General features: G+C 42.0%; 1 protein-coding gene across 5 annotated transcripts in view; it reads left to right on the top strand.

Moving 5' to 3' along the window:
• Positions 1-2223: 2223 nt before the first annotated feature.
• Positions 2224-6970, top strand: part of CHD8 (chromodomain helicase DNA binding protein 8) — a 57621-nt gene continuing 52874 nt past the window's right edge. For 3 of the 5 annotated variants that reach the window (XM_032622383.1, XM_032622380.1, XM_032622378.1), the window contains exon 1: positions 2224-2319. The gene's annotated coding sequence lies outside the window, so the exon portion shown is untranslated. The remainder of the gene's footprint in view (positions 2320-6970) is intronic. The other 2 variants (XM_032622388.1, XM_032622385.1) reach the window with 2 other exon arrangements.

The following is a 6970-nucleotide window of genomic DNA, read 5'->3' as shown; positions in this document are numbered from 1 at the left end:
GCTGCTGACATTTCGTGTGTCATTTCTGATTGTATCCCAAACATAAGTAGATACTCTCTCCTTCTAGGGAATTGTATCAAAGGTATTGGAAGAAGCCTCCTTAAGATACATTCATTTTATACAGGATTCTGCCCCCAGTAGTAGTGGTATTATTTAATAGTGCACCACAGGAAGTTGGAAGGCATTTGGAGTATTGCTTTGATTATCGTTTGGTTTGGTTTTGTTTTTGAAAAATCCTACCACATTCTAAAAGGGATTGAGGCTGTTGAATTTGGCTTGCCCCCTCACAACAGGGACAGAACTAAAGTAAATATAACTTAATAGTTTCCATACAGGAGTTTTCCTTTACCAACCAAAAAAACCTTTAGTGATTGGGATGAATCAGAGCACTGATCAGAGATAGCATTCTGCCTAGAGCTGCTGCTTTCAGAGTCATTAAAGGATACCATTTTGATATTTTAGAGTGTATCTTTTTGATCTGAATCCCACATCCAGTTATTTTATCCAAACAACTGATAACCTTCTATACTCAGGTATTTCACCAATTTTAGGGAAGCATGAGAAACAGAAGTACCTGGGCAAATTCATGACCTGTGTTGATCATTGCTGATGTTCTGAATGAAATGGTCATGAAGAATTATAGAAAGTGGATCTCCCACTCCCATGTGAAGAATAGTAGTTATAAGGTAATATGGGTGTTGGTTGGTTTTTGAAGGCCAGGACTATTGGAAGTCATATTTATAGCAGTCTAAATCATTACTATTTATAGATCATTGAGGATAGCAGGCACACCCATTCCCCTTTCTGTAATGCTTATTAACTGGTTCTTTAGATAGTAGGTTTATTTTGTATCAAATAAGCAGAAGGATAATATGTTCTCATTCTAGAAACTTAGTAATTAAGATCATATCTGTCTACGCATTTACAGACAGATATATTGTTCTGGTAAGTCCTAATACTAACATCAAGTTTAATTTGGCCAACAGATTTTGTTCAATATACAGAGAAATGTATTTGGTCAAGTTTAATCACTTCTGCGATAAAATACTGATTCGTGTGACTCCTTAAGGTCTCTGAGCTCCCACCATGTATGACCATGCAAATGTTACTCCTTGAGAAATTACTTTAATGATACGGAAAGATTCCCTTCATTCAATAATTCAAAAAAATAAAAACTTCTTGTAGCAAGTTGTAATAGCAGTAGAGATTTAAACTAAAAAACACGGGAAAAATCTCATTGAGGGCAAGAGAATTTCACCTACACTAAAATTATTAACAATTTAAATGCAGTTATTAGAACATTACTCTGCAGCCAATGTTTCTAAGGCAGTCTCTTAATGCCCCTCCTCCTTGCATATAATTTCACCTTTAAGACTTCTGCTCTCTATCTGTAGTCACAGGTAGTTTGGGTCTATTAATGAACATAGGCCTTTAAAAAAAAAAAAAGTTGAAATTCTTCCCTGAATCCTGTTCATTTCCAACTAACTAGCAGTACTCTGTACCGTCAAAGAATACTGGAAACCTTGCACGTGAAGCATAAGGATTAGAAGCATCTAGAATAGATGCATAACCTATGTTGATCTTATGCTGCTATCCTGAGGAGTGAGGTGTCTCCAGAGGATTATCCCAGCAACTCGGAAAATCCACTCATTCCGAGAATGCATTTTTGCTTCTTTGATTTGGTCAAGATCGCTTCCCTCGTATGAGAGAGAGGGTGGGGGCTGCCTCCAAGCGCATTCAGCACTATTCCAGATTTTCTCCCCATCGTGACTGAGGGATACTCTGATCATCTAAAGGACAGTACATGGGGGCTGCACCTAAGTAGTCCGACAGAACGCCGAGAGGGACTTCAAATTCCTTAAGCACTCCTTCCTCCTCCCCGCCCTAAGGCACCAGCCCGATCCAAGATGGCTTCCCAGAAACAGGTAACTAAACGTTGTTTTCGTTTAGAGCGCCCCCAACGGCGGGGATCAAGAAAAGATGCCGAAAGATCTGAAAGTCCGTGAACTGAGAGCCGTCAGAGCCGACCTACCGCCAAATTTTATTTTCAATCAGGCATATTTGTGGTTGCCTCAGCCTTTTAGGCCCTCCCACCCTCAAGAGACTTCCTGGATAGTACTCACACTACCCTGCTGGAAGAGGCGGGGCGTAGGCCCTGCCATTGGTGGGTGGGAGCGTAGTTGGGCGGAGCGAGGGAGAATGGACTACTAGCAAGCTAGATTGAGCCGAGGGCTGGCCATGCTCCGCCGGAAGGCGCCTTGTTCTCCGAAAGGGTGAATTGAAACGCTGGCTGGAAAGGAAGCGCCAGGACTTGTTCAGGTAGGCTTTCCGCTCACGCCCGCCGCTCAGTGCTGGTGCAAGAGTCTTTGCAAAAGCTGAGGCTCTTAGAATTGGCTTCCATAACTCATTCTCCTCCTCGCGCCCCCGCCCTCTGCCCGTCCCCCAATTGTAAGGGATCAGGTGCTGGGTGATGCTCTGGACTGAACCATTCTCCTTTGTGAGAGGCCGGGGGAGAGGGCGGCTGCCGGGCCGAGGGGCCCGAGTCGGGCCGAGCCGCGAACGGGGCTGCGCCGGCCCCTGTGAAGTTTTTAGGGCTTGTCATTGCATTGCTGGGTATCGTGTAGATTTGAGGCAGCTCCTTGTTCTCTTTTCCCCTTCAGAGGAAGGAAAACTCCCCGGCTCCGTTTGGTTACTCCATACTTTGGACTCAGAAGTGGGAGGTTAGGGATTTTTTCTTCCTTTTTTTTTTTTGCATTTTAGCAATAAAGGTGGGTCAGAGAGCATGGGGTGAGCCTGTGGAGATTGTTTTACATTCTTAGGTGTAATTTCTGTGGATCTTTGGGAGAGCAGAGCAGGCTTTTGGACGTGTTCAGAGATGTGGGAAGAGAGAAGCTCAAGCCTTGCATTTCCATTGACAAGTCTGCAGAGCTTACTGGTTTTCTGTTGCATTATGTAAAGTGTTCAGTGCCAGAAGACCCCTCCCCCTACCTCGGAGCGAATACAATTTCTTTATTTACCTGGCTCTAGTGTCGCAGGAAATTTCCCTGCCATTGCAGCAGCTGTGCAAATGCAGCAGCTCCTACCTTTTAAGGGTCAGTCCTAAATGATTAAGGTCTTCAAGGAAGAGGTGAATAGTGGTGTATAGATGTTTAGTGAGCCAATCTCTTTTCAATGAGCACAGGGAACCAGAAGTCGAAGACTTAGAACTTGATGTCTTTTTCTTTTAAAGAATAGACATAGTGGAGCGCCCCAAACACCAGAGGAGCTGCATTATCTGTCTACTACACCCTACCATCACATTAGCATCCACAGATTGTTTACTCTTCATGTTGTTCTGAACCTGTCAGTTCAGTCGGGGATTCTCTAACTGGTTATCCTTAGAATCATGTGAGGTCCTATCTGGTGTGGGGCACTTTAGGTGCTAGAAGGTGAGTTTGTGATTTGAATAACGTTCTCTCTTAGTTCATTAGATAATGTCTTCTGCTTAGGAATTTCTTTTCTGTTAATCAACAAATAGTTGTCAGAACAAACTATGGTCAGCCTCTTAGGGCCAGAACAAGGGAAGCTTCTCATTCCAAGTATTTTGGATTATCCCACCCCTTAAAAGAAAAGAAAAATTATGACAAGGAAAACAACATTTTTCATTTGAGAAGTCAGGTCGCAAGAGCGGTATGCCAGTGGGTCTGCAAGGCAAGATGAAGGACATTGGCCAAAGAGAGGGTAGCTGTGTGTGTAAAGACAGGCTTGGGGGAAGGTTTAAAACTGCAGTAGTGTGCTTCCCTGGTGGCGCAGTGGTTTAGAGTCCGCCTGCAGATGCAGGGGACACGGGTTCGTGGCCCGGTCCGGGAAGATCCCACATGCCACGGAGCAGCTAGGCCCGTGAGCCATGGCAGCTGAGCCTGCGCATCCGGAACCTGTGCTGCGCAACGGGAGAGGCCACAACAGTGAGAGGCCCGTTTACCGCAAAACAACAACAACAAACAAACAAAAAAACTGCAGTAGTAAAAGAGTAGTGGATTGGGATAAGGGATTTGATGGAGCAGTACATGGGTACTTGCACGGTTGTCACCTTCCCCATGTGTGATCTATACTGTGCATGTGGCCTTTTTTTTTTTGCGGTGCGCGGGTCTCTCACTGTTGTGGCCTCTCCCATTGGTATTGTGGTAACGACCACTTCAGAATTTTGCTTGTAACAAGAAAAATTTGCCATTTTATGTGAAGAGTTGAGTTTTTGAAGGTAAGGTAGGGTGACGATCGGGCTTAGTCTTTAAAAGAAACCATTGTACACATCTCCTTTGGAAAGGGTGCAGTATTTCTGGGCAAAACTACCTCTTAAGATTAATTTGTGGGTGCCAAGCACTGTGCTTGCTTACTGAAAGAATGAGATTTGATATTCTCATCTGTGGAAGGACTGTAACATCTTCATAATGTTCAGATGAATACTAAATGCTTTGAAGATATTTGTCCACAGTCCTGCAAGCGTTAAGCTATCTTCTAAGCTTAGGTTTAGCCTAATACCTGAAGGATAAACAGAAGACAGATATTTTTCTGGACCCTCTACCTTCACCCCTAGAAGTCACTCCACTTCTGGAGTTGCATTCGAGCCAGCCCCTGATCTGTAGGTCTTTGCTCGACCTACCCTTGCACTACTGTAACCAACTTAGTATTTACTATTTTACTTTTAGCATTCAGTCCATTGATAGACTATCATTTCATCTTACTCAGTTTAACTTTTTGTATCTCCTCTTTAATTATTTATTCTCTTTCTCACAGAGTTGGTGCTCTTCCTTTCACCCTTCTGTTACAATTTTGTTCACTTTGCCTTTTGTTTTAATTCACTTACATTGTCCCTTTTTGCATCTGTCTTGAGGCCGTTTAAGAATGCAGAGATCCTAATTTTCAGGGTATACTTCCTTTGGTGCCTAATACCCGAGTAACAGTTGTATTTCTGTTTTTTGTTTTTTGGTTTTTTTTGGACCGCACAGAGCGGCATGTGAGATCTTAGTTCCCCGACCAGAGATTGAACCCGCATCCCCTGCAGTGGAAGCGTGGAGTCTTAACCACTGGACTGCCAGGGAGGTCCCAACAGTTGTATTTCTATATAACAAAGCCGTTGTATGAACCATTTACTGTTGCCTAAAGGTTTATTTAACCATTTATTACATTTTGAATTTTATCCTGGATAACCTTCCCCCAGCATTAACCTCTGTTTTGTTTTGTGTGTACACTTGTATGAAGTTGTAATTTGGCTCTGTTTTTTGCCTAAAAAACTAATTCATATTGTCTTGAAGATTTTCATTGTCTCTGTATTGCAAAATAAGTCCACCTCTTTGTAGTCTCTGAGATTTCTCATTAAGCTCTTCAACAGGTAACATTTCTTTTGCCCTTTTGTCACCTGTCACTTTCTATCCTTCACTAGACCCTTGGTTGTTGAATGACGCATGAAGCAAAATGCTCAACTTTAAAATGTGTTAATTCTTGCTTTCAGATCGCAGCAGGAGACTTTTAAAAATAAAGCACTTAATTTCTACCCACAAATGTACATTACATGATCATCAAAAGCCTAGCGTAAACAGAAAGACTGGCTTAGATAATTTCTTTGCATTCACCTTCAGCAGGGATGAATCCAGGAATGTATTCCAAGCAGTAGAGCGGTGTAGGAAGCCTAGACAAGGTTCTAGCCTCTTCCTATTCAGACTTTCCAAGTATATTCTCACTAGTTTGTTTGAAAAGAGTTCCCAGAACATGTTCAAATAAAAGTACAAAAATATTTCAACATCAAACGAAGGATTTTAAACATTACTTACTCTTATGTGTAATTTTTTTTTTTTTTTTTTTTTTTTTTGCGGTACACGGGCCTCTCACTGTTGTGGCCTCTCCCGTTGCGGAGCACAGGCTCCGGACGCGCAGGCTCAGCGGCCACGGCTCACGGGCCCAGCCGCTCCGCGGCATGTGGGATCTTCCCGGACCGGGGCACGAACCCGTGTCCCCTGCATCGGCAGGCGGACGCTCAACCACTGCGCCACCAGGGAAGCCCCTTATGTGTAATTTTTAAGAAAAGATTGGCTTCGTAACTGAAAGAATGAACCATTCCTGATTTTATTCCTTCAGTACATTTCCAGAGAAATTTATTGTTTATGGCTTCTTTTTATTTGGTATTTTCAGACTTTATTTCATTTTAAAAAAGTAATTAAATGACATACTACTGAAATTACTAGATAATAAGAGAACTGTGCTTCTTTCCTCCACTGTATGTCAGCACCCTAAATCTGATAGTTCTAATCCTTTAGGCAATGTCCCAATATTCCAGTAATTAGTAACTCTGTAATAACAACACCTTTTTGTTTTGTTTTGTAGTTCTCCTAAAACTATATCAGTAACTCTCTGAGAAAGAATATGTATTAACTGAATTCTTAATTTCACCTGAGAGGAAGGATATTCAAGACCTGTAATGTCTTTGGGGTTTCTTAAATTGTCTCTCATGGTCATTAGAGAAACCTTTGGAATATCCTGCCTCCTTCTTTTCCTCCACTGCATACTTTGGGGATACATTACATCTTTAGGGATTATTCCTTTGGGACATGGGTATTCTGAAGTACTCAGTCCCATTAGTAATATGGGAATTTCTCTTTGGTTCTAGAAGAAACCAGTGATTTCAGTAGTTTGGCTGCCTACTTAGAACTAAATCATAATAGAGTTTTGTAATAGAACATGAAAGTCATACTTCACATATTCTATGATTTTCATGTTTTATTACAGGTATCAGATGTGTATCAGGGATACATCCATCTAAATAAACTGAATGACTGGGAAGATTTTTCAGGATTTTTGAATAGGAGCTACCAAGTTGCATGAACACTGAACTTTCAGTGTTTTATTCTTTTTTTAAAAAAAATTTATTTATTTATTTATTTTTGGCTGCGTTGGGTCTTCGTTACTGCGTGTGGGCTTTCTCTGGTTGCACTGAATG

Source organism: Phocoena sinus, chromosome 2 (assembly GCF_008692025.1).
Source record: "Phocoena sinus isolate mPhoSin1 chromosome 2, mPhoSin1.pri, whole genome shotgun sequence".
NCBI lineage: Eukaryota > Metazoa > Chordata > Mammalia > Artiodactyla > Phocoenidae > Phocoena > Phocoena sinus.
Note: the sequence above shows the minus strand (reverse complement) of the source record. Positions and strands in the feature narration are given on the sequence as shown.